The sequence below is a fragment of the Eubalaena glacialis genome, chromosome 8, assembly GCF_028564815.1.
Source record: "Eubalaena glacialis isolate mEubGla1 chromosome 8, mEubGla1.1.hap2.+ XY, whole genome shotgun sequence".
NCBI lineage: Eukaryota > Metazoa > Chordata > Mammalia > Artiodactyla > Balaenidae > Eubalaena > Eubalaena glacialis.
In genome coordinates this window covers 118,471,669-118,496,501 of record NC_083723.1, presented here as the reverse complement: position 1 = coordinate 118,496,501, position 24,833 = coordinate 118,471,669, and the positions used below count along the sequence as shown (strand labels likewise).

General features: G+C 38.1%; 1 protein-coding gene across 1 annotated transcript in view; it reads left to right on the top strand.

The window, feature by feature from the left end:
• TPK1 (thiamin pyrophosphokinase 1) overlaps window positions 1-24,833 on the top strand; it is a 358,113-nt gene that overhangs the window by 1,127 nt on the left and 332,153 nt on the right. The window lies entirely within an intron of this gene.

Below are 24,833 nucleotides of genomic sequence, written 5' to 3'. Positions count from 1 at the left end.
TGTTAGTCGCATTCATTATCATGTGTAGTAACTGACTTGTGTGCTAATTTCATGATAAACATTTTTTATTTACCAGTTTTTATTGTGTTTCTGTTGTGTAGAACTTCTAGTTTATCAGTTCATCAATTGAAATAGAATGCTTAGCTTTTTAATGTTTAAAGTTTTCTGTAAACCCATGAATTGACGAGTTTTTTTGGGGCGGGGGGCGGGATATTGAATTTGATTTGAGCTTGTCAGCTTTCCCACATCCTGGGAGTATTTATGGTAAAACAATCAAAGAATAATAACAGTGAACACTGACTCCTTCCTCTCCAGTCATTTGCTGTGCTAAGTTGTTTATATATACTTTATATCTTATTTTACACGTAAAGGAAACAGGTAGTAATGGAACTAGAATCTGAACCCAGATATGTTTACATTGACTTGGTTAAGAGGTTGGGTGTTTCATCATAACTAAACAGCTTCTCCTAAGTTAAGAAAAGCACTGGCAAACATAAATGGTTTGCAAATGAAATTTCATAGTTCTGTTATCCAACAGTAGCGGGACTAACAGCATTTCCAAGAGAAAACATTGGATTCAGGTGGCCTGTTGACATTAAGATTTGTTACTAAATCTAAGTGCTTTAGGTTTAGTAACAAAGGAGGATTTCTAGTGTTTTCTAGGTTTAATGAGATATGTCATATAGATAGTGCTGCATAGTAAAGGTTGGAGTGAGGCAACAGGGTCTCTGGGTTTAAATCTTAGCTTTGCTGGTTGTGTTTCAGTTTCTTCATCTATAAAATAGGAATCTTTCGCAGGGTTGCTGTGAGTATAAGTGAGTTGTAAAACATGTAAAGCACTTGGCTTCAAGAGCGGTGAGCTATTAGATTCAGTAGTAAGGCTAACATGGTTGGATCTCTGGGTCAGTGCTGAGATAGAAAAGGTCTGGAGCAATAGAAAAGTAGGAAATAGTAGGAAACACAGGCAGTTCTGCTCCCTCTGTGTTTTATCAAAGGCTTAGGAAGGAGGCCTTGACTCGTCAAGTCAGACACGTGTAAGCTCCTCACTGGGACAGGGCATGTAGGGGAACTGTCAAGAACCGTGATATCCTCTATGAAGCACAGATCCACCAGGCAGAATCCCGAGCTCCTTTGAGGAGATCTTTGGGATTTAGTGGTTCTCCTAGTTTCTTCCTGTTCCTAAGGGTAAAAGTTTATACAGATTCCCATCTCTTCTCAAACACTGGCCTAGGAGCACGGGCTCCCTAGAAGTTTACTTCGACTCTAGATAAATGAGAGATGTTTAAAAACAGAAAAGTGTATGTTGAGGGGCCCTTGCAATGCCTGGCCTCTTACAGTAATTCGGTAAGTATTCGAGGTTAACTTTACATTTAGAGGGATTCCCTTCATCAAACAGACACTTAATACTTTCTAGCAGAGAGATAGTTTTTGTATTAATAACTTCTGTGAATTTAATTTTTAGGCATGATGTACCTGTAACGTGTACCCAGATTTAGTATAGCAGGCATCCTGACAAACTGATTCTCTTCAGATTAACTAATTGCTAGGTGGACCAAAATGCACATCTCTGGAATGATCGTTAGCTCAGGGAAATATATATTTTTAATCTTTGTTTTTTGTAACTAAAGTAAATGGTTATTATTTAAAGGAAAACGACTAACCTAGAATGTGAAAGTTTCCTGTAATCCCTCTTCTGGAAATAACCATTAATTATTAAGGTGGCATTTTTTTAAAATGTTTTTTTAAAATTTATTTGGCTGCATCGGGTCTTCGTTGCGGCATGCAGGATCTTTCGTTGCGGCGTGCGGGGCTTCTCTCTAGTTGTGGCGGGCGGGCTCCAGAGCGCACGGGCTCAGTAGTTGTGGCACAGTGGCTGTAGAGCGTGCGGGCTTAGTTGCCCTGCGGCATGTGGGATGGATCCCAGTTCTCCGACCAGGGATCAGACCTGCGTCCCTTGCACTGGAAGGCAGATTCTTAACCACTGGACCACCAGGGAAGTCCCAAGGTGGAATGTTATAATACTTATTTTTGTACATATAACTCAGTATATTATTATTCTTGTTTTAAATAAAATGGATTTATATTATAAATTGTTTTATAAATTATGCTTTTGGAGCAGTGGGTGAAAACATATCAATATTTTTTATTTTTTTTAATTTTTTTTTATTTTTGGCTGTGTTGGGTGTTCGTTTCTGTGCGAGGGCTTCCTCTAGTTGCGGCAAGCGGGGGCCACTCTTCATCGTGGTGCGCGGGCCTCTCACTATCGCAGCCTCTCTTGTTGCGGAGCACAGGCTCCCAACGCGCAGGCTCAGTAATTGTGGCTCACGGGCCCAGTTGCTCGCGGCACGTGGGATCTTCCCAGACCGGGGCTCGAACCCGTGTCCCCTGCATTAGCAGGCAGACTCTCAACCACTGCACCACCAGGGAAGCCCAATATTCTTTTATTACAAACATTCTGTGTGCTCTTTGTTCATTTTTTTTTAACAAAATAGAAGTATTTCTATATGTTAAAAAAACAATGCAAGTGAGTAAGTACTACAAATCTTATTCAGTGATTATTTAACAATTCATGTATTGGGCAGTATCCAGTGTAGCAGACAGAAAGGAGCTTGGAGGAGCTGTACAAGATGAAAGACTTTATAGGCAGAAGGGGGCAGGAACAAGGAAATTCTACTCACAAAAAGTAGATTGGTTCTAGCAAGGTCACTTTCCTTTAGGGGATGGTAAGGGTCTGTCAGGCAGATTACTTCACTAGTGCTGATAGGGTGATTCCTGATTGGCTGGTTTAAGATTCCATTTTGGGGAGAGCTGAAGCTGTACATAATTGGGTTAAGTATTAAGTCTGGGTTTGGGGATGTGGCATAAATGACTCCATTTTGGGCCCGTTGTCTTGTTTTTAGCACTGCAGGGAAAAATCTCCTTAGCAGAGATTGTCATTTTAAACCTCTAAATTGTGTTTTTCTAAATTTGTGTGTGTGTGTGTGTGTGTGTGTGTATGACCTGTTTTATGCCCTTTCCTGCAACTTTTTTCACTTACTACTTTATGATGGTCCGTATGTGTAGATATCCCAACGTTTTTTTTTTTTTTTTTAATGGGCAGTATAGACACAAAGGAACTAGGCTTTCTTAATAGACATTTAGGTTATTTCTAGTTTTTCTTATTATAATCTATAATGCATATCTTTGATTATATTATTTTTGCATATTTATGTGAGTTTATCAGTAGGATAAATTTCCAGAAATGGAATTACTGGATCTAAGGATATGTTTGCATTTCTGTTGTCTAGAGGAACTGACAAGTAGCTAGTGTATGTCCTTTGATACTAGGTGCTGTGGAGGATACAAAAGTGATCCCTTCTATCCAGGAGCTTACGGTCATGTTGGAATCAAGAACAAAACAAGACAGGTTCTAGTTCGATGTTGAATTATGTCTGATAGGACCCACATAGGAACCGTGGGGACTGGGGAGAAGGAGATGAGGGCAGGCTGGAGTAGGCAGAGAAATGATAGGATGGACAGGTGTCAAGTGGGCATCCAGAAAAGCACTGGATTTAAATTGTGAGAGGCCTGGGGGGAAGCACAAGAGCACTGCAGTCTCCAGGCCTTCCTTGAGTGAGAGCTCAGCGCTGCATCTGGCCATGAACTAATTCAGTTCATCTGGTGGCGAGTGAGGAAGAAAGAAGGTTGGAGAGAACAGGTGGAGGTTTTGGAAGAATGGTTGAGCAGTGAGGGTATAACCACACTGTGGAGGATAGAGAGATTTATTGCAAGGTAGGAGATAGAAAACTTTCGAAAGTTTGTGTCCTTCCGCCTTTGGAACATTTTATACGAAGCAGCCTTTTATATACCTTAAAACTCAATTAAATTGTGTCATCCATGTCATGGTTCAGCATTGCTAATCATATACAGGTTAAAGTCCTTATCCTGACCTTAAAGGCCCTTCGTGATCTGACTCTTAACCACTATTCCAGAATATTTTTTTTATCACTCACCTCTCTGTGTCCAAGCCAAGCTGAACTCCCCACTATTTGCTTACGTGAACATTTATTGGAGCTTCAATACTTTCGCCTTAGCTCATGCTACATTTATCACCTCGAATGTTCATTTTCAGTCCTTAGAATTGTTATTCTAAAATTTTAGCCATTCCGGTGGGTGTGTAGAGGAATCTGTGGTTTTAATTTGCATTTCCCTTATGGCAGAATGCTGACCATGTCACTTGTTTATTGGTTGTTTGTACATCCTTTGTGAAATGTTTGTCTCTTGCCATTTTTCTTTTCTTTTTCTTTTTTTTTAAGTATAGTTGATTTTTAATGTTTCAGGCATACAGAGTGATTCAGTTATACATATATCTGTAGCTATATCTATATATCTATTCTTTTTCAGATTCTTTTCCATTATAGGTTATTACAAGGTATTGAATATAGTTCCCTGTGCTATACAATAGGTCCTTGGTGTTTATCTATTTTATGTGTAGTAGTGTGTATCTATTAATCCCAAATCCCTAATTTATCCCTTCCCTCTATTTCCCCTTTGGGAACCATAAATTTGTTTTCTATGTCTGTGAGTCTATTTCTGTTTTGTAAGTAAGTTCCTTTGTATCATTTTTTTAGATTCTGCATAAGTGATATCATAATGATATTTGTCTTTGTCTGACTTCACTTAGTATGATAATCTCTAGGTCCATCCATGTTGTTGCAAATGGCATTATTCCATTTTTTTTATGGCTGAGTAATATTCTGTTGTTTATATATGCCACGTCTTTTTTATCCAGTCATCTGTCAGTGGACATTAGGTTTCTAACGTGTCTTGGCTATTATAAATAGTGCTGCTGTGAACATTGGGGTGCATGTATCTTTTTGAATTAGAGTTTTCATCTTTTCCGGATGTGCGCCCAGGAGTGGGATTGCTGGATCATATGGTAGCTCTGTTTTTAGTTTTTTAAGGAACCTCCATACTATTCTCCATTGTGGCTGCACCAGTTTACATTCTCATTAACAGTGCAGGAGGGTTCCCTTTTCTCCACACCCTTTCCAGCATTTATTATTTATAGACTTTTTGATGATGGTTATTCTTGACATTTTTCTATTGGGTTTTCTTTGATTTTTTAAAAAATTTAATTTGTAGGAGTTTTTTCTTTCTTAATTGAGATATAATTGATATATAATGTTGTATTATTTTTGCTTTGGTACAGGTATATATTGCAAAATGATTACCAAGTAGGAGTTTCTTTATGTTTTCTGGATACATAGTTCTTTAAGTCTTGATTTTCTCATCAATAAAATAGAATGACACTTTCCAAGGAGAGTTATGAAGATTAAAGAGTATCTGTAAAGCGTTTAACACTGATACATAGTAAGAATGCAGACATTTTAGTTATTTTGCTCATTGACTTCTTAACGTTTTGTCTAAAGGTTTTTTTAAATTGATGAAGAGTAATGTTTAACTGGTAAGCACGTACTATTGCTATTTTAAACTCTAAATATAGGTGCATTTTCAAAATATTCTTAAAAATCTGGATTTTTCTTTTTTTGCTTTAGTGTCTGTGATCATTTCAGTTTTTATCATGAAGCTTTATATTTAGAACTCCATGTTTGAAAGTAAAGTATTTTAAATACTTCATAGCTAAAATAAAAGTGAAGAATAAAACCATCCTCAGAATCATTATTTTACATGTGCTTATTTCATAAACCGATGACATAGAGCAAATAATTACAGAGGTTTTAATTTCTGGCTTACTAAAAATACTGATATTTAAACATTTTTGTATACTTTCACAACATAGTACGTATGCATTATAAAAAGTTAGGAGATACGGATAAACAAAAATGAAATAAAAATGCTATATTTCAGCCTCTCAGAGATTACCACTGTTATTTCCGTGTTTGTGAACATTTAGTGTGTGTATATTCGTATTTATATCCCTCCAGATATTTGCTGTGTATAAATACAGTTAGGTATTTTTAAACCAAAATGAGAACATACTGTGAGTTGCTTTATTCTGTTCATAACTCTACTTTTCCATGTCAAATGTCAGTGTCTAATACCCAACCATATTTAAATTTTCTCATTTTCAAAACAACTTTTCCAGGTGCTTGTTCCAAACTAGGACTACCTGTGCATTTGGTTCAGTCTTTTTAAATCCAGCACAGTTGTCCCTCACATTTTTAAATCCCCCTTAACATTGAGTATTGACATCTATTTATATATTTATTTATTTTTATTTTTGGCTGCGTTGGGTCTTTGTTGCTGCGCGCGGGGGCTACTCTTCGTTACGGTGTGCAGGCTTCTCATTGTGGTGGCTTCTCTTGTTGCGGAGCACAGGCTCTAGGCGCGCGGGCTTCAATAGTTGTGGCTCGTGGGCTCAAGAGCACAGGCTCAGTAGTTGTGGCACACGGGCTTAGTTGCTCCGCGGCATGTGGGATTTTCCCGGACTAGGGCTCGAACCCGTGTCCCCTGCATTGGCAGGTGGATTCTTAACCACTGCGCCACCAGGGAAGTCCCAAGTATTGACATCTTAAATAAAGTGTTTATATCCCTCTTAAGTTGATCTGATGGAATAAAAAAATACAGCAGTTTGGTATGAATCATCATTCACTTAGAAGTATATATAGTAAACTCCAACTGAAAAGTTCCATTTTATTTTCCCCACATAATTTCTTCATAAATTTGTGCTAGAAAGCCTTTTATCTATCACTCTCCATTTCTTTGCAAAAATATTATATACATTTAAATTTTAAAAGGATTCCTGTGACCATAATGGTCTTGGGAGTTATTTCTTCCAAACTGAATTAACATTGTTGAGGTTTATTATGAATCAAATTACCATTTTAAGTATTATGAGCACACACTTGATCAAGTCAGCATAATTATATTACACATTTTTGTAACAACTAACATTTACATGACACTGTGTGCTGGGCATAGTTTTAATGCTTTAACAGGGTAAAACCTATAGAAAAGTCCTGGAACTAGAAGTCCGGGTTTGAGTTTTAGGCATCCTCTTCACTAGTTATGTGACCTTGGGCATGTCACTCAATTTCTTAGAGCCTTATTAGTTTCTTTATGGAAAGTAGGAATATATACAAATGTGAACCCCTTGGTCAAATTTAAGCTAGTATAAAGTGTAAAAAGCAAGTTTAAGTAGAGTCTATGCATATGTAAAATACTTTGTATTAGATCAACTTTATTATATTGATTATTATATTTTGAAATCCGTTCATTTTTCTAATTCTCAAAGGAGATAGCTGTTTATTTAGTAAATGTGTTCACTTAGGGCTACCAAAACTATTCTTTTTCCTGGATTCTGTATTTTTCTTCCATGCTTGTTGAATTTATTATTTCTAGATGCACGAAATTATTTATAGTGGTCATAGTTTTTTGATGCCTCATGGTTAAGTGGAAATGAATCTGGGAATATCTCATTCAGTATAGTATTCCTGCCATCTCTTGTATTTCTGGAACTTAATTTCCATGGAAAATGCTTGACTAAGTTTGTAAAAGGAGTATAAAACCTGAAGATGGATATTAGTGTTCCCCACTTTACTAGAAGCTAATTTGGGAATCCCTGGGTAATCTGTATCTAGAGTTTTGGCTCCTTTGTAATATAAATGTGTACTGGCCAGCTGCATCAGTAGTTCTGTGCATTTTGCAGCAACAGATCTCTCAAGAACCCTTGGTGACGACATTCATTGGTACCAAACATAGTCCTAAACTGTTAACTCCCTTCTGTAATCTCTATTTAGCAAATTCTTATAAGAATGACATAAAGGTAGATCTGAGTTATTTGCATTTGCCTTTATTTTTAAATTACAGATGAAAAATTCTTCAATATATAGTAGCAAGATGCTTCTTGGTCACGTATCCCAACTAATTAAGCGTTCTTGTTAGACATTCTGGTTTGTTCTCTTCTTTAGATCTGGGCTATCTAATATCTGTGGCTGTTGAGCATTTGAAGTATGGCTAGTGTGACTGAAGCACTGAGTTTGTAATTTAAGTGTGAAAAGCAAAACCGCATCAGTTATTGGAAAAATTTTAACTGTTTGGAACAGTGTATTAGTTTACTGGGGTGCCATAACAAAGTGCCATAGATTGGGTGGATTAAACAAATTTATCTTCTCACAGTTCTCGGGCTGGAAGTCCAAGACTAAGGTGTTGGCAGGGTTGGTTTCTCCTGAGGCCTCTCCTTGGATTGCAGATGGCTGCCTTCTCTCTGTGTCCTCACATGTTGCTCCTTGGTCTGTGGGTCATCTGTGTTCTAATCTATTCTTATAAGGGTACCAGTCCTATTGGATTAGTCCCACTCATATGACTTCATTTTACCTTAATTACCCCTTTAAAGGCCCTATCTCCAAATACAGTCACTTTCTGAGGTGCAGGAGGTTAGGACTTCAGTACAGGAATTTATGCGGGACACAGTTCAGCCCAAAAGAAATAGTGTACGTCAGTTTACTTTTTCAGCTGTAAACTTTTCAACTTTTAAAAAAATTGACTTGGTCCACATTTCAGAATTCTCATGATTACCAAGTAAGGGAGGTTTTAATATCACTCCAATTGAATATAGCTGGTGGATGAATTAAAAAGTCAATGTCAGTCTTACTTAGTTGCTGTTTTGTACTTCTATACAAAATTTTCTCTATTCATTCAACACTTCCTGAGTATCTAAATTTCATATGTATTTTAAAATTTTCTAGTGGCCTCTTTAAAAAGGTAAAACAGGTGAACTTTATCTTTAATGTCTGAAATGATATAATTTCAACATGTAATGAGAAATAAATGATTGTTAATGCAATAGTTGACTTTTTTTTGTACTAAATCTTCAAACTCCATGTTTAGTTTACACTTCTAGCACATCTCAAATCAGATGCTAAATTTTCATTAGAGATACTTTAGTTTGATAATTTGTCAGCTATTTTGTTTTTATTGGTATCAGCAAGGGTGAGCTCACAGACTCATACTTTTGGGATAAACTTGATACACAGGGAATAAAATGTTTCTTTTCCACAGAAAGCCTTTGGAGACAGGTATTGGAGCTAGGAGTACAACCTGGGTTTTCTGACTATTTTTCCTAATATCAACATGGCTTTTTTGTTGTTTAAATTAAAGTGCTATGCCTGCTTTGAAACGTGGAGAACTGGCAGGTTTTTTTGTTTGTTTTTAAAGAAATTTTCATCCTTTTGTGGATGGCACATAGCCCTCAGGCTAAAGCTTCTGCTTAAGGATTGTGATGTCTTTGCTCTCCAGGGATAGCTAAGAAATCCAAGAGGCAAACTAGTGGATTTTCCAGTTTCAAGGGTTAATCCTCTTTACTCTCCTGCCCAATTAGAAATCCAGCCTAGGTAGTCTTCAAGTCTCTTGCATGTTAAGGGGAAGTTTGCTGCTTTGACTCTTAATGCTTTTCCTTGGTGTATAACTCATAATTGTTGGACTCCTTTCTTTTTATTCTCTTCAATTTATTTCTAACTTACTAAGACTTTGCTGTCATAACTACACTTTGTGTGTTTGTAGTTTAACTTTTCCATGTGTTTTACTTGGTTTTCGTACTTGCCTTTATTTTTGTTCTTTTAATTTGTTTCATTATATTTGATGACAAAAATGTTTGGTTCATCCTCATTCTTAATGGCCAAATTGTTTCTTTTGCCTTAAGTAGTATCTCATTAACTTTATAAGCCATGTTTTCCACATGATCTAGAGAATCAACTTCCTTTGTTTTGGTGGTATTAAGTCTCTGCAGCATCCCCCCCCTCCCCCCGGCACATCTTTTCCATATTAGCGTTTTAATAGCTACATGCTTTCCGAAACAAAAGCTTCTAAAGTGAGTTTAAAAATAATCTTAATTAAAAAAAAAATCTTGTAATTTGGTCCTTTGTAGCATCAGAAATAATACTGTTCTTTTAGACAAAACAATGGAAAATATCAAGTGCGGAGCTGTGGAGGCAGCTGTAATATTCGCAGTGCTAGAATGTCATGGCTTGGTCACACCAAAAAGGAAAAAAATCTTCTGTGGTTTTTGATACATTAACACCAGATGTCTTTGGAGGTTCTCTAGGAAAATGAGGTGTGTTTGTGCATTAACTTCTCGTTCAAATGAATTGTATTCTCTTTTTTTCTTGGTTAAATCCATCAGAAAGAGTTATTCTTTGTAGGTGGACAACAGATGCTCAAACAAATGGATTTCATTCTGAGAGTATTTCTGTATCTTTATCACACCATTGTCTTTGAAGGTGTTCATTTATCACTGTGAAATAGTTTCTTTTGTTTTTATGGCTTTACAGAATTTAAGCTTTTGATTTACTCTTAGGCCATGTGTAAATTGTATAAATTGGGCTTCTGGCCCAGTTGCTGCTGTTTACGTTGAGGTAACTTTATTTTTCTGTTTCAAAGTAGGAAAACTACTCTTGCAGTTTATTCTTAATGTGAGTAAAAGTGCTGTGAGTAGTGAATCCTGTGTTTGGAGAGAAGACTTCAGAAATCCTTAGTGTTCCTGGGGCAATTGTGTCTTTGGTAGCGCCCCTCTGAGATGGCTCTCCGACTTTTTTGCTTGAACATGTTCGGGTAGTTCTGACTTTTTGAGAAAATACATACTGTTTTTGGTCAACTGATTGTTAAAAATGTGTACTTAAGCTGAAATTGACCTTTAGTTCTCTTATTTTCCAACTGAAATCATACAGAAGACTTTGACTTACTTTCTACTTAATTGCCTTCAAATACTGACAGACCTTAACCAGACTTTTCTTCCTTTTTTCTCTTTTTCCAGGCTAAATATTGTAGTCATGTATTCAATAGTTATTGGAGTGATTGCCGTGTACCAGGAACCATTCTAGGCAGTGGAAGACATACCAGCAATTTTCCCTACATTTCTTATTTCTCAGTTCCACTATCCCAGTATAGGCATCAGTAATCTACTGGAAAATGAGATGTTCTTCTCAAGAACACTTACTGAGAGCCTGTTTTCCATTTTTTTAAAAAAAAGACTTTATTTTTTTAGGGTAGTTTCAGGTTTACAACCAAATTGAGAGGAAGGTGTATAGAGTTCTCATAGACCCCCTACACATGCATAGATAGCCTCCCCCATTGCCAACATCCTCCACCAGACTGGTGCATTTATTACAGATGATGAACCGACAGTGATAGATCAAAATCACCCAAGTCCGTAGTTTACTGTAGGGTTCACTCTTGGTGTTGTACATTCGATGGGTTTGGACAAATGTATAATGAAATATATCTATCCTTATAGAATCATAACAGAGCATTTTCACTGCCCTAAAATCCTTTGTGCTCTACGTATTTATCCCCCCCCACATTGATCTTTTTATTTTTTTCCATAATTTTGCCTTTTCCAGAATGTCATATAGTTAGAATCATACAGTATGTATAGTTTTTTCATATTGGCTTCTTTTACCTATTAATATGCATTTAAGGTTCCTCCATGTCTTCTCATGGCTTGATAGCTCATTTCTCCTTAGCACTGAATAATATTCCATGATCTGGATGTACCACAGTTTACCCATTCACGTACTGAAAGACTTCTTGGTTGCTTCTGAGTTTTGACAGTTATGAATAAAGTTGTGATAAACATCCATGTGCAGTTTTTGTGAGGACATAAGTTTTCAACACCTTTGAGTAAAAACCGAGGAATGTGATTGCTGAATCATAGGGTAAGATAAAGTTTAGTTTTGTAAGAAACCACCCAACTATCTTCCGAAGGGGCTGTACATTTTACTTTCCCACCAGCAGTGTATGAGAGTTCCTATTGCTCCACTTCCTCACCAGCATTTGGTGTTGTCAGTGTTCCAGGTTTTGGCCATTTTCATAGGTGTGTAGTTGTGTCTGTGGTATTGTTTTAACATGTGTTTCCCTGATGACGATCGATGTGGAGCTTGTTTTCATGTGCTTATTTGGCACATGTATAACTTGTTTGGTGAGGCCTTCATTAAGGTCTTTGGCTCATTTTTTAATTGAGTTGTTTTCTTATTGTTGAGTTTTAAATGTTTCTTTGTATATTTTGAAGAAAAGTCCTTTATCAGATCTATCTTTTGAAAATATTTACTCCCAGGCTGTGGCTTGTCTTCTCATTCTCTTGACATTGTCCTTTGCAGAGCAGAAGTTTTTAATGTTAAGGAAGACCAGTTTATTAATTATTTCTTTCATGGATTGTGCTTTTAGTTGTTGTACCTAAGAAGGCATCACCGTATGCATAGTCATCTAGGTTTACTTTTTATGTCTTAGTAATTTTGTAGTTTTGTATTTTACATTTGGGTCTTTGATCCATTTTCAGTTGATTTGTGTGAAGGCTGTAAGGTCTGTGTCTACATTCATATTTTTGTATGTGTATGTCCAGTTGTTCCAGAACCATTTGTTGAAGAGACTGTCTTTGCTCCATTGTGTTGCCTTTATTCCTTTGACAAAGATCAGTTGTATTTATGAGGGTCTATTTCTGGGCTCTTTATTATTTTCCTTTGATATATTTGTCTGTTGCTTCTGATACCACACTGGGAAAGCTTTGAGTTTCTTACCATTAAGTATGATGTTTGCTGTAGGTATTTTGGAGATAGTCTTTATTAAGTTGGGAACATTTTGCTCTATCCCTAGTTTACTGAGAGGTTTTATCATGAATGGGTGTTGGATTTTCCAAATGTTTTTTCTGTATGTAGTGAAATGATCATGTTATTTTTCATTTTTAGTCTGCTGATGTGATGGATTACATTAATTGATTTTTGCATCAGTCTTGCATACCTGAAATAAATCCCACTTGGCTGTGGTGTGTAATTCTCTCCATAAATTTTTTGGATTCAATTTGCTAATATATTCTTGAGGATTTTTGCGTGTATGATCACGAGAGATCTGTAGTTTTATTGTAATATCTTTGTCTGGTTTTAGCGTTAGGGTAATGGGGGCCTCATAGAATGAGTTAGGAAGTATTCCTTCTGCTTCTATCCTATGAAAAAGACTGTATAGAATTTGTATGATTTTCTTCTTAAATGTTTCGTAGGATTCACCAGTGAACCCATCTGGGTCTCATGTTTTCCGTTTTGCAAGGTTATTATTGATTCAATTTCTTTAATAGATGTACACCTCTTCAGATCATTTATTTCTTCTTGTGTGAATGTTGGCAGACTTTCAAGGAATTCATCCATTTCATCTAGATTATCAAAAATTTGTGGGCATAGAGTTGTTCATTTTATTCTTTTAATATTTTTTTAATTTCCCTGGGATCTGGAGGGATGACCTCTCTTCCATTTCTGCGTTTTCAATTATTTTAAACTGTAGCATCTGCAGGATATTGAGAATCCTGATCAGAAAGGTTTTGATAAATCATCAGAGGAGAGAATAGTGCTTTAGGATTCCAAAAAAACCCCCAGGAGAATGGAGCTTTTCATACCCTTCTTTACATTTATGAATTTCCTTGTATGAGACCTTGCTACTTAGATTGAAGTCCCTAACCTAGCACTATTGGTATTACCTGGGACTTGTAAGAAATGCCCAATCTCAGGCCCTACTTTAGACTGACACAATAAGAATCTGCATTTTAACAAGACCCCTACATGAGTCTTATGCTCCTTAAAGTTTGAGAAGCACTGACCTGAGAAACATATCAGATTCCTTTTTAACATAATTAAAACAAAACAAAAAAATCTCCACCACATTTAAGGATAATATTTATCATTATTCAAACTTCCTTTAAGCTAATAGCATATGGTGGTTTTCTTTAGAGCTTTATTGTTGTCTGTGGAAATGCCTCGTGTGATCATGCATTCAGGACATATCCACAGTGGCAGAGATTGGCTCACCTTGGTGTGACGCTGTGATCTCTTTCTCTGCATCAGCAGTAACTGTGGTGCATGTCCCCTTTGTTGGCAGTTTGTGCTTTTCAAAATATATGCAAGTGATACTGATGGTCTATCAATGTAGTTGGGATATAACTTGAGGCTTTTCTCTGACATAATTTTGTTTTGATGTTTCTAATACTTGTAATTATTTTTTCATCTCCACAGAGGAAACATATACGTATTTCAGGCTGTATAATAATTTCATTGAGCCAACGTTTGAGTGCCTACTATACATGTGGCATCATGCTAAATCCATGCGACTGAAATACGTGATCCAGGCCTTTATGGAGTTTATAACCTAATAGGGCAAATAGATGAGAAAATCGGAAGTTAGAGTGCAGTGTGATAAGAGACATCATAGAGGAAATCCTGTGTGTTAAGTGGATTGCATAGAAAGGATTTGAGACTTACAGGGTTTCTGGAAAGAATATTTAAGCTGGGAAATCTACTTAAGTTGTTCCACATGTTTTACTTCTGTAATTAATGCTGTGAGGTAGATTATATCGTAGTCTACATTATATGTTGAAGGAAAATTTCTGAGAGTGGAATCACACAATCAAAGATCTGAGTCCCTACAATTTCTAGTACATGTTACCAAATGGCTTTCCACAAAGGTTGTACCATTATGTGTCCAATAGCCACATATCAGACTGTCCCTTGTAGTACGTCCTTGCTGGCAATGCATACTCTGCAATTCTTGATGAAAATACTCCTGGATTGTAGCTGCCCCTGCTCCCCTCCCATCTCGTATGATTTTTGCTTTACTTCTGTTACTACCTTCTGTAATCTAAGTTGGGAAAACTTGTTCAAGACTTGAAAATGAGCAAAAGAGATGACCTGGTGTCTTTTCAGTGGAATACTGGGCTTGTCTTTGTGGACCCTCCAGTGACTATACTTGGGGTGTATACTTTTTACTCATTTTCTGTTGTCTGAGCTGTTGGGCAACTCCGTGGGGGTAGAAGTTGTGACTGATAGTTGTGCAAATGATTCTTATCCATCATAATGCAAAAAGTTTTTCTCCAGTAGAGTTACAGTTGATTTAAACTCTGAAGAAGAGAGAGCCCCTGATATTTTATTGCCCTGTAGCAGAGATTTCTAAATTTTCTTTCTGTTTTTGGCACTCTTAGTGTATCAGTAATTTTTTCATGGTGCCACTAGGCCAAAGGAAATGCCTAATGGTTCCTTTTTATTAAGCAGTTAAGTCCAAAGAACTAAGTAATGTTTGTTCACTGTTTCTGTTAGTTCACTGAGGCACCCTGAGTGCTTTGGTGCTTATTTCTCGAATCCTTCTTATAACGGAGTCACCATTTTTGCATCTATTAGCGAATTCATTTTAGTAATCTTGTGTCTATTCAAAATTGAACTGTTACCGTCGTTAGTTAATGCGTTGAATAATATCTTTGGCATTGTTCGTTTTATATTTGCATGAAAGTCATATTTTTAAACTTTGGAAAATTACACTCTAGCACCAGTTATGTTCTTATCTTGTCCTTAATTTAAAAGGTGAATAAGTAGATAATTTTAAATTTCTTTGAACTCAGTTTCCTGATCTGTAAATGATGTATCACAGGCTGTGAGCTTTAAAAGTAAAAATGCATCTGGAAAACCAGCATAGAGCCTGGCAGGAAAAGGGGCAAAGTGGGCAGGACACACATGCCCCAGACTACACAATGCACAGTGTAGTGGTTACCTAGTGTTTACTGGGGACAAATGTACAAGCAGAGAAATAGCAGAGCACATGTGATTCCCCAGGCTCTCATCCTGCAGAGAGGTGCTTAGGCTGGCACATCTGGCCTGGGACATGTCTTGGAGGTGGCTCCAGGAGACGAACTTCACCCCATAATGTCCCACATCTTTGCTGGAACCTCTAGGTGACTCTGTCGCAGTAGGAACTTCTGGTTGGTTGAAGTGGGAGCCTTGGTTCCTTGGCAGCCCATCTGAGCCTGTGACCTGCTGAGCTCGCTCTTTGAAAAGATCCAGAAATGGGGGAAGGGAGGGAGGCGAATGAACCTCCAGGGCCATCCAGATTTGTATTTGCATAAGGTGAAATGGATATAATGGTCAAAAACTTTACATTTAGGCAACAATTATATAATTTTATGCATTTTAATTTCTTTATGCTTGATCTCCATGTGCTAAATATTACCTTTTAACTATAGAAGTGACTTTTTTTTTCTGAAGCAGTGTTGCAGTCAGTTCTGAAAATGTTTTGCCCCCAAGTTTAAAATTTTTTAATTTATAAATTTTATAAAACTTAAATTTTAATTCTGAAATTTGCAAGTAGGATAGGATGCATTTGGGATTGATGAGGTATGCAAGGAATGGTGGGTAAAAGAAGCTGATATGTTTGTGATAGACTTGAAAGGCTAGGAACATTGACATAGGAATATCAGGAATAGAGCAAGCCTGGGGAAAAATGAGATGATGATGGGAATTTACAGGTGTGTAGTGCCAATGGCTTTTATAGTTTTCAAAACCAGATAAGTTTTGAGGCCTGGTGGAAACTTTATACAGTTTTTGTTCAAAACTATACAATAGTTTACCTCTTTAATTTCTGCTGTCTCTTTCTTGATTCAAATTACTATTATCATAGGAACAGTTGGTTTTTCAAAGTTCTCTATTGCCTATTATCAACTCACCTACCTGAATTAGTGTTTCCTGTTTCAGTGGATATGTTGCCATGTGCCTGCAGTAATTCTTGTTAATTAAAAAAAAAAAAAAAAAAAAAAAAAATCTTGGGACTTCCCTGGTGGCGCAGTGGTTAAGAATCCGCCTGCCAACGCAGGGTACAAGGGTTCAAGCCCTGGTCTGGGAAGATCCCACATGCCGCGGAGCACCTAAGCCCTGCGCTACAACTACGGAGCCTGCGCTCTAGAGCCCGTGAGCCACAACTACTGAGCCCACACGCAGCAACTACTGAAGCCGGTGCGCCTAGAGCCCGTGCTCCACAACGAGAAGCCACTGCACTGAGAAGCCCGCGCACTGCAACGAAGAGTAGCCCCTGCTCGCCGCAACTAGAGAAAGCCTGTGCGCAGCAGCAGAGACCCAATGCAGCCCCCCCCCCAAAAAAAAAAAGATTTCATGTTAAGGGACCCCTTCACATGTGCTGCTTCATGCTAATGCCATTCATAGAAACTAATGGTTCAGCTGAAGTGTGAATTGGTCTGTGATATTAGAAAACTGAAAGGATTATGCATAGTGTAGTATGGTATACTTGAAATCCATCATAAATTCACCCTTTCTATGACTGTTAGGAGATGAGTTATTGTTTCCACTTGCCAGGTAAGAACAATACTTGAGATAAAGTCTGACATTACACTTTTGCCCTTCAACTGTTTTTTGAAGTGTAAATGGCTTATGTTTAGTCAATCTTCTTGTTAAGAAATCTAATCATTTTTATGGCCTCTGATGAGAGCTGGAGTTGCTGATGGCAGCTATTGACAGACACAGAAGAAGGACTCAGGTGAGACAAGGACACTTTAAAGATGGTTGAGTTCTGTGAGGAATTTTCTGCTCGCTTGTACCACACCATTTGAGCCATGTGTGAGCTGCATCAACTATACTTACTCCTTTTTATCTCTTTGTGTCTGCATGATAGCAGTTTGTGTTTGCGTTATTAGCATAAAGATGATGATGATGATTTTGAATATTTGCTGAGAGCTTACTGTATGCAAGGAGCTATTCCTAGAGTTTTATACATATGTATATATCTCCTTGTTTATTCTCCCCACCCACTCTTAAGATGAATATATTGTTACTCCCATTTTAGAGATGAGAACGCTCAGGTACGGAGAGGTTGACTGTCTTGCCCAAGGTTTCATATCTCGTAAGTGGCAGAGTCATGGTTTAGACTTAGGCAGTCTGGCTGCAGAGCCTATACATAAGCACTATGCAATACTGATTTTGTGAGTGTACGTGTGGGATGCCTGATGTAGTTTTATTTCTCTCCTATGAAAGCCTTCCCACTCTCTGTTATCTCTTCTTCTGGGACCACTGTAGACTTGCTCTCATTCTGGTCAGTGAGACCACTGCCACCTTTCTTTGGGAAACACTATATCAGTTAGGAATGTGTTTGATGATAAGTAATAGAAAAACCCATCTCACAGTAGGTTAAGCAGTTAGGGTTTATTCTTCTTAAGTGCTCAGGGGTCCGGATGTAGGTGGCTGAGGGCTGGGCGCAGCTGCTGAATTCTGTTGATAGGGACAGAATTCTGTTCTTTGTGCTTGTCCATCCTTACTGTGTGGGCTGTTGGCTTCATGCTTGTGGTTTCATTCCAAGCAGAAAGAAGAGAAAAGGATGCAGGGATTTAAAAAAGGAGCAGCCAGCCTCATTGATCCTTTTATATGAGAAAAGAAAAAGGTTTTCCAGAAGATTGACATAATTGACTTTTGTTTTATGTCATATTGGCCCGAACTTGGTCACATGGCCATTTCTAGAGACCAGTCACGTGGAGTCATGTTATCAGGACAGGTTTGACAAGCCACAGCTTATCGCTTAGGACTGGGGTCGAGACATGCTGCCACCTACATAAACTGAAGTTCTCCTCCCAGAGAAGAAAGCAGGTTGGGTGGGCTGGATGCTGGGGAGAGAGTTGACAAAGCTGACCACAGAGGTGACTTCCTGGAGCTCCAGCCCAGTCCTCAGGATTTGCTATCGTTGTAATCTTGTGGTCAGGATCCAAGTGCTCTAGTCCTGGTAAGAATTTCCAGAATATACTTGTCATTTTTTATCTCAGATGAAGTGGCTCACTTCCTGTTTTTTCTCGAAACCCTTTTTCTAATATTCCCAGGAGTCTCATTTCTTTGGATCTGGAAGTTTGCCTTGTGTTTTGCTTTCTACCCATTCCAAAGCATCTCAAGTGTGAGAGTCCTACTGAGTTCTAGTGACTGAGGCCTTGTGACTTCTTGACAGGTTTCTCTGATGCTGTCTTTTGTCTCAAACTAGAATCTACTTGCAGATTTAAAAAATTCCCCTGCCTGAGCTGCTTGTCAGGATATTTTGCTTAATTGAACCTGCCTAATCTAACAGTGTTGTTCATTGTGTCCCTAATCATTGGCTAGGCACTGTTTTAGGATAATTAGGGGGTCTGATTTATGTGGCAAGCATATAAAATGCCAGTAGCATGCCACCAGTGCTTTGCCGATAGTAGATCCATAGATAACTGATCAATGAATGGTTAGGTAAACTGAGATCAAAGAGGTGGAGAAAGCCTTGAGGTTTTTTTCTCCTAGGAGCTGAGATCCTGTATTATATAAATGGTTAATGTTACCAGTTTTAGCAAATAAAAAAGGTTTAGTAAACATTGTATGAGACATGGTTACACTGAAAGTAATTTGTTCTTTATCTCTCGATTGAAATGGATGTCCAGGCACTTACATTAAAAAATTATTTGGCGACTCTACAATGTGTTGACTTACCAAGGCAGTGATATACGTCATAAATACCTAGAATGCAGTTGGAGTGGGTCAGGATGTAATTTTAGTTTTGATCTTCATATTAATAGTGTTTTTTTGGGTTTCTTTGGATATTTCTGAGTTTGCTATTTATATCTAAGAGGAAAGATTGTCTAGTTCTGAAGTTCAGGAGAGGCAAGGGAATTGAGGTCAAAGAAGTAGGTCAAGGATCAGGTGGCGGTATCATTTACTGAGTGGTGCTGTAATTGGTTAGAATACTTGTCTGAGTTCTTGGAGGGCAAAAACAGGACTTCTTATTCATTTCTGTATCTCCTATGCTAAGTGTTCTACTACTTATATTTGGAGAATGAGGTAGCCCATTTAAGTTGACTTGACAGGATGCTCAGCTCCAAATCCCTGACTTGCATGTACCGTGATTTCTTTTCCTGTCCTTGTCTTTGTGTCAGAACCCTAAAGAACAGGCACCTAATCACACCCCACCTCTCCTTGACTTCTTCCACTTCCTGTCTTGCCCCTGGTCTTAGCAACATCTGCTCATGAGTCTAGTCTGATGAAATCTCTCACAAGATTTCAACCTGCTCTTGTTATCCTGCCTCTCTCCCCGAATTTGGGGATTCCCCGCTCTTGTAAGTCCAGCTATATTATTAGAGAACAGTCTTACATACTTATTCTGTTTTATCCAGCGTTTTGAGGTGTTTATAGTAAGAGTGTTCTGTATAAGATTAGTCTGCCATGTTTCTATGTCTTTCTTGTCTTAAGCAGAGTATCTTACACACATTTCAATCTCTTATGGATAGCTCACTTTTTTTTCTACTGCTGGTACATGAACCATCAATTTAGAGGCTTAAGACAATACTGATGTATTTTTTCCTCACGATTCTGCAGCTGGGCTGGATTAGAGGGTTCTTCTGTTCCAGTCGTTCCCTGTTGGGGTGGAATGTTCAAGATGACTTCTTCACATATGTATGGTATCTTTCCTGGAAGAGGCTTAGCTGGGTGTCTGTTTCCACATGATCTCTCCAGTGTGGTACCTGGACCTCTTTGCCAAGGGCTCCAGGAGAGTGCGTATCAAGAGAGTAAGCCCCACTTAACCCATCGCTTGCTTCGTGCTTGTTATTGTTGCTTTGGCCAAAGCAATCAGTCACTTAACCAAGCTCAGAGTTCAATATGTAAGGTCTTTTTCTTTTTTAACATCTTTTTTGGAGTATAATTGCTTTACAATGTAGTGTTAGCTTCTGCTGTACAACAAAGTGAATCAGCTATATGTATACATATATCCCCATATCCCCTCCCTCTTGTGTCTCCCTCCCACCCTCCCTATCCCACCCTTCTAGGTGGTCGCAAAGCACCGAGCTGATCTCCCCGTGCGATGCAGCTGCTTTCCACTAGCTAGCTATTTTACATCTGTAGTGTATATATGTCAGTGCTACTCTCTCACTTCATCCCAGCTTACTCTTCCCCCTCCCCGTGTCCTCAAGTCCATTGTCTACATCTGCGTCTTTATTCCTGTCCTGCCCCTAGGTTCATCAGAACCTTTTTTTTTTAGATTCCATATATATGTGTTAGCATACGGTATTTGTTTTTCTTTTGACTTACTTCACTCTGTATGACAGACTCTAGGTCCATCCACCTCACTACAAAATAACTCAGTTTCATTTCCTTTTATGGCTGAGTAATATTCCATTGTATATATGTGCCACATCTTCTTTATCCATTCATCTGTCGATGGACACTTAGGTTGCTTCCATGTCCTGGCTATTGTAAATAGAGCTGCAATGAACATTGTGGTACATAACTCTTTTTGAATTATGGTTTTCTCAGTAGTGGGATTGCTGGGTCATATGGTAGTTCTATTTTTAGTTTTTTAAGGAACCTCCATACTGTTCTCCATAGTGGCTGTATCAATTTATATTCCCACCAACAGTGCAAGAGGGTTCCCTTTTCTCCATACCCTCTCCAGCATTTATCGTTTGTAGATTTTTTGATGATTGCTATTCTGACCGGTGTGAGTGAGGTACCTCACTGTAGTTTTGATTTGCGTTTCTCTAATGATTAGTGATGTTGAGCATCCTTTCATGTGATTGGGTTTTTGTTGTTGTCATTGAGTTGTATGAGTTGTCTGTATGTTTTAGAAATTAAGCCCTTGTCAATCGCAATGTTTGTAAGTATTTTCTCCCAGTCCGTAGATTATCTTTTTGTTTATGGTTTCCTTTGCCGTGCAAAAGCTTATAAGTTTGATTAGGTCCCACTGGTTTACAAAATGACTTATTATAGATTATTCTGTCCTTTTCTCCTTCCTCTTTTTGTGCTCTGAGCCTTTAATTTTTTTTTGTTGTTGTTAAACTTTTCCCCTCTTTTTTCTTTAAAACCACCTTCCAGTCTGCTCTTTTTTTTTTTTTTGAATTTATTTATTTTATTTTTGGCTGCATTGGGTCTTCATTGTTGCTTGCAGGCTTTCTCTAGTTGCGGCGAGTAGGGGCTACTCTTCGTTGCAGTGTGCAGGCTTCTCATTGCGGTGGCTTTTCTTGTTGCGGAGCACGGGTTCTAGGAGCACGGGCTTCAGCAGTTGTGGCTCTTGGGCTCTAGAGCACAGGCTCAGTAGTTGTGGCGCGTGGGCTCAGTAGTTGTGGCGCACGGGCTTAGTTGCTCCGCGGCATGTGGGATCTTCCTGGACCAGGGCTTGAACCCGTGTCTCCTGCATTGGCAGGCGGATTCTTAACCACTGCGCCACCAGGGAAGCCCTTCCAGTCTGCTCTTGAACTTCAAAGGAGTTTGGGAAATAAAGGGAAGTAAAGGAGTCCTCAAAACAGATTTTTGAAGTGGACTGAAGATAAATACATATTACAGGTTATCAAAATCACTTATGCTATAAATCGTTCCTTTGTCTAAACAACTGTCTGCTCTACTTTAGCCTTACCTCATCACAGAGTCTTTTATGGATAGACAGGTTTCTTTTTATATACAATTCTGTTAATAAATTACTTATTCCAATATGTTGACTCTATTTTTGACAAAACTTTAGTATTTGAAAACATAGAAACCCAATCCAAAACTAATTACTGCAAAACAATCAATACAGGATTCCATGGTAGTTTTGTGCTAAATGGTTTATTCTGTCGTAGAATTACGTAAGAGTGAGGGCTGTGGATCCTGAGCGTTTTGTAAGTTATTGGATGTAGTTATTGTGAAATTTTAATCAGTTTTTGCCCTTTTGTGCTAGTTGAGAATAAGATATTTGGCTTGGTTTAATTTAAAAAAACTAAAGTTAATAGTCAAAGATCCTAGGAGAGTGTCAAATTTAACTTTGCAAAAGAAATATATTATTGTGTTGATTGGCTCTAATAAACAATAACTTTGTATAGACAGCTGTACCCAAAGTATTTTTTTTGTGTACTTTTAAACTCAGAATATATTTTCTTATGGAAATGAAATTACAATGTTGGTTAAGGTCTTAGACTAGCCCATAAAAGCCCATTTAATGCATAATGAAGTAGAATTATAGTACTTCTGGTAATGGGATATTGTTCCTAGCTTCTGAAATTCTGGCAGCAAGGATGAGATCAGGACTCCAGAAGTGGCAGTGGAAGCAGGTTTGATGGCACTGGGGGAGACAACCCCCAGCTGGGAAGTACAGCATTGGAAGTGGTGGTTTGTACATATGTGGGCCCTAAATCCTCTTGATGAGTCAATGTTGCCTGTGTTGTGTTCCAGCTCATTTTTCTTCTTTGGGCCTCTTTTTAAAAATTTTTTATTATGTTTTTTGCCTTAAAGCTCTACTTGCCCAGTAAGTCATAGGGTGATTTATAATATTTTAGTTTTTTTCCCTTCACATAGTCATTGTGCGTGAGCAACTGTAACTTTCAATTGTGGAAGCTAATTATATTGTGAAACTGAAATCTGAGTGTTCTTCAGGACGCTTGGAATATATTGACAGGTTTTTCTTTGAAAATTAATTTCTTTTATCTTTGTTCAGGATCTTCACTTAAGCTTTTAAGATAAGAACTGATTTCATGAAGAGCTGTACTTCTTTCCCATAATGTGAGAATCCCACATAGTGATAGCAGGCTAAAATTCATTGATAGTTGAAAAGTAATTCTTCTCCATTTTTAATGGCAACACTGTCAAACTAGTGGTAAAATGATGCAAATAATCCTTGTGGGCTGTAACTTTTAGTATCCTACACGTGTAATTTCAGGTGTATTCAATCTTTATGCAAGCTTCAAATCTAGGTAGTTGATCTGATAGTTTGCACATGCCAAGGTTTTAAAGTTTATTATATTTTTATTGAAAGTTCCCATGTAAAGTTGCTAAGGGATGACTGAATAAGCTGAGTTACTCCAAAATTAAAGGTTTCATGGTTTTCTGTCTCTGGCAGTTTTCTGCTCTCCAAAAGAAAGGTGGAATGGCATATCTTCTAAAGCTGTAAACTTCAAATTCCCTTTTCCTTCTTTCCCTAAACTTTCCTCTGTTTAAGGCTAACTTGTTAAAGCTGTGGTTAACCCTTGAGTACAAGATTTCTTTGCTCTAAAGAAAAAAACTAATCTTGAGATAGGAATGCTATAAAGGAAGCTTTGGTTTAGTTTTTTTTTTTTTAATAAATTTATTTATTTATTTATTTGTTTTTGGCTGCGTTGGGTCTCCGTTGCTGCGTGCGGGCTTTCCCTAGTTGCGGCGAGTGGGGACTACTCTTCATTGCAGTGCACAGGCTTCTCACTGCGGTGGCTTTTCTTGTTACAGAGCATGGGCTCTGGGCACGTGGGCTCAGTAGTTGTGGCTCGCGGGCTCTAGAGCGCAGGCTCAGTAGTTGTGGCACACGGGCAGGGGACCCGTGTCCCCTGCATTGGCAGGCAGATTCTTAACCACTGCACCACCAGGGAAGTCCCTTTGGTTTAGTTTAACAGTGATCGGATGGCTACAGTTCTATTCTGGTTAATTCTGAACTGTAATTTTTGGGTAGGCTCTGGAGGGTATAACATTAGTTTCAGGTTGAAATGGTCCTCTAAATTTAGATTTGACCTTTCTTTTCTTTAGATTTTGCTGTGCAAGTGTTTATCCTTGTAGGAGGAGTACTTCTCTGTTGGTGCTCTCCACTTCTACAATTCTCCTGATTCTGCCTGAGCTGTTCAGGCATTGTTTTCATGGCCTCTTCTTGGGAGAAATTGTGTTGTACTGAATTGGTGGTTGGATTAGATGATGTTCCCTTTCACCCCAGGAGCATGTGGTCCTGGCCTGCCTTTTCAGCGTGCACTGCATTGTCTATGGTCACAGGTAGCTGTTGGGGATCCTGGAGAGCTTGATTGTGGGTGATGAAGAAATCAGTTTTGTTTCCTCTCATGAGCGCACAATGGGGATGAGAAATATGGTAAAGTATATTGCAGAGAATGGATGTTAACTAAGGAGTTCAGACTTGAATTCAGTTAGGCTTCTGCTCTGACCGAATAGCAGGAAGTAGCTAACATGTTGAAGAAAGTATTTTTTAGTGGAAAAAAAAGTAGTGGGCTTTCTATTTAATGTAATTACAGATACAGAAGACTATCTGGGCATTTATGACTGAGCTTTTGAATAAGCCTCAAAGAACAGTAAGAGAATATG